The 3,284-nt window shown below is 56.3% G+C and overlaps 1 pseudogene; it reads right to left on the bottom strand.

The window, feature by feature from the left end:
• Window positions 1–1,132: 1,132 nt before the first annotated feature.
• LOC112818234 (histo-blood group ABO system transferase 2-like) lies at window positions 1,133–2,081 on the bottom strand (annotated as a pseudogene).
• Window positions 2,082–3,284: the final 1,203 nt, after the last annotated feature.

Raw genomic sequence — 3,284 nt, 5'->3', positions numbered from 1 at the left:
CAGACATTGAGGCCATTATGCCATGTGAAATAAGCCAGTCCCTAAAGACCGACCCCGGATGAGCCCACTTGGGAGGTAGAGAGAGCACTCCCATTCACAGAGGTGGAAGGAGCTGTTGGGTGCCGGGGCTGGGGAAGGGGAATGGAGGGTTAGGGTCTCGTTCTTAGAGGTTCAGTTTGGGATGATGAAAACATTGTGGCGATGGACGGAGGAAGCCGGTGCAGAACATGAATATACTTATTGCCACTGAAACGCACTTCATGGTATCAGCTCTATGTCCATTATACCAGAAAACAAAAGAAGTGAGTCAGGAAGTCGGGGCCATCACGAGTCCCTGCAGGGCCCAGGAGCAGGGAGTCTGTATCTTAGTTTTTGCTCTCATGCTCTGCCCCTTGTTGGGTGACTGGGCTCAGTAAGTGCTTGCTAAGACACAGTGCAGGCAGCTGGTCCAGAGAAAGTGCACAAGTGCAAACCCACTGGTGGGGACTGAGGAATCCCAAGGGGACCTGCATCCAGACAGAGCGAGTGCCCACATTTCACAAACACCAGCAGAGAAATAGCCACTTAAAACCAAGGCAGGAACCTTATATAGCCCAGAGGGCTCCACGTTCCTGGAGGCCGAGCTAGTGGCCACGGCCAAGGCCTCTGGTGCTGAGGGCACTGGGGGTCTGGGAAGTGGCTCGGTGCAACCCTGACCTTGAAGCCCCATGGCCTTTGGGAGGTGTAAGGACTGGGAGGGAAGACAAGGCCAGCACCCGTTCTGGCTCCATGGCTGCTACAGGGCTGCTCTCAGCCCCAACAGGAGATGTCTGTTTAGAACCACGGAGAAAACCTTTTCCCTCAATTTTTCTTTTTAAGATGGTTGCTCAGCATTGACACAGAAAAACATCCGACATAAAACTGGAGCTGTTCACAGCTGCAAACGACCTGGAAATGATCAAAATGTAGTGAACACAAAGAGAGGAACTTGTGCTCCCAGGCAGGCCTCCTGTACGCAGGGCTGGTTGGGGCGCTGGCGTGCCCGTGCAAGCAGTGCTGGGCTCCACAGTTTCCCTCAAGGGCACAGAAGTAGGAATCTGCTCTGACCGCTCCGCTTAAGGCAGCACCCCCTGATGGAGAAAGGGGAAGCCCCTCATGACTTCCAGATGTCCTGGTGATTCTTGGGCATAGCCACAATTCTCAGCTTCTCCATGACAGGGACCAGCCCATCAGCTGCGGGACTCACAGTTCCTTCAGGGGACAGCCCCATACTGCAGGTCCCACAGCTCCTCCGGGGACAGCCTCTCATGAGTTCTGGGTGCCCTGTTGATTCTTGTGCACAGCCATGGATCTCAGGTTTTTCATGACCCGGGGAATGATGAGGGGGCCAGCCCAGCAGCTGTGGGTCCCACAGGTCCTCCGGGGACAGTATCTTGGTGGGCCTGTGGCCCAGCAGGTACCTGTTCAGGTGGCTCTTATCAGGCCACACGGCCTCAATCCCATTGGCCCAGTTGACCCCCATTGCCTGGTGACAGGCCGAGGTCAGTCAGGGAAACTCCACCACCAATTCCCCAAAAAAGGCCCCCATGTAGTAAAAGTTGCCCTGGTCCCTGGGGATGTGGTTCTGGGACTATGGCCAGTGCTCGTAGCTAAAATTTTCAGGGGCTGCCCAGTAGAAACCAGGGTGTGGGGTGCCAAAGAGGGGGACAGGATCTCCATGCCCACATGGTCCCAGAACTTCATTCCCGCATCCACGTCCACGCACACCAGGTCTTCCACGTCACAGAGGAAGCGCAGCTCCTGGAAGCGGCTGATCACTATGTGCCACATGGACATATCCTGCCAGTGCAGTTCGCCGCGGACCTCGACGACCACCCCCCTCCGGCCCTCCCAGAGTGGCACACGGGGCATAGCAACCAGGTGGTCCGTGAAGACGTAGTAAGTGACCCTGTGTCTACCATGAGGATCACCACCCTCCGGCCTACCTGGAGGGGCACACGTGGCCCGGCAGCTGGTTGATTCATGAAAACCTAGTAGGTGACCCCGTGCCCCACCATGTAGTGCTTCTCTGCTGTCTGCAGGAACAGCTCCAGGAAGACCATGCATCCACAGGGGCAGTGGACAGGGCAAGAAGAGGGTCACTGCCAGAGGCTGGCAGCAGGACACCAGAGTTGGGGGCCATGGACGTGTGCACCTTCGTCAAGGGTTCAGGCCCTGGGCTGCTTTAAGCAACAGCCACCTCCTGACCTTCCTGAGGGAATCTGCCAGCAGGACCTCCATAATGTCTCTTCCCAGCGATGGGGCCATCAACAGCCTGTCTTCCAAAGGGGAGCCTGAGGCTTCGTAGGCTGGAAACCCATGCCGCCCCACAGTCATCATGCTGGAGCCAGGAACACTCCCCCTGTGCTGAGCTCCTGGGCAAACCCTGCAGGTGCCCTCCACTGGCCGCCCCCACTGCAGATCCCTTCCTCACATTCCAGGAGGGAAGCAACTTTGGGCACAGCCCTCATTTCTATGTATTACAGAGCGGCTAGAATCAGCAGGGCCGGCCACCTGTGCCACTTTGCTTTGAATAGGCTTCCGCTGGCCCCCCCAGACCTGTCTCCACTTCCTGTAGGGTCCTCCCTGGAAGGCTACTGGGCATCCTGCTGACAAGGTCCTCAGTAAGCCACTGGTATTCCTAGGAGAGGTCACACTCAAACTCTGCCACATCAGGAATCAGGTCCAGCGCGTGTACAGGGAAGTCAAAAGACGACATCAGGAAGAAGAGGGGGCTTGCTTAGGCCCCATGCTTGAATCCAAGGGTGTGAGCTTCCAGGTCCAGTTCTACATCTCCTTGTCCCCAAAGGGTTCAAAGATTATCCATCCACGTCCCATGGCTGGTCCCCTTTTAAGGGTACTACCTGCTCCCCCCTGTGAGGACAGCAACTCCCCCATTATAGGCAAGTGTTTTGAGCCCCTCTGAGACTGATGTTTTTGCATAGGCACTAAGGCTACTTCTCTGTGCCTGCCCCATACCCAGCAGGTTAGTAAATCGCTCACACAGGGAAGGCGGGCACTACATTTAAATAGGTGATAAGCACACTCAACCAGCAGACATGGGTCAGGTCACAAGAGGGCGAGTCCAGACCCAGCCAATGGGGGAAGAAGTCAGATATGAAGCAGGGGGATAGAAGAGTGATCCTGGCAGAGGGCACAGCAAAAGCAAAGGCTTGTAGTCAGGCCCAGGACACATGTGGGACAACCACACACTTGGGTGGCCCACAGAAGGGTGGCTGTGGTGGAAGAGGTGAGGCTGGAGAGGA

Source organism: Callorhinus ursinus, unplaced genomic scaffold (assembly GCF_003265705.2).
Source record: "Callorhinus ursinus isolate GAN/ISIS: 27379988/994484 unplaced genomic scaffold, GSC_fseal_2.0 scaffold4853, whole genome shotgun sequence".
Taxonomy (NCBI): Eukaryota; Metazoa; Chordata; class Mammalia; order Carnivora; family Otariidae; genus Callorhinus; species Callorhinus ursinus.
This window is presented reverse-complemented; position numbering and strand designations above follow the sequence as displayed.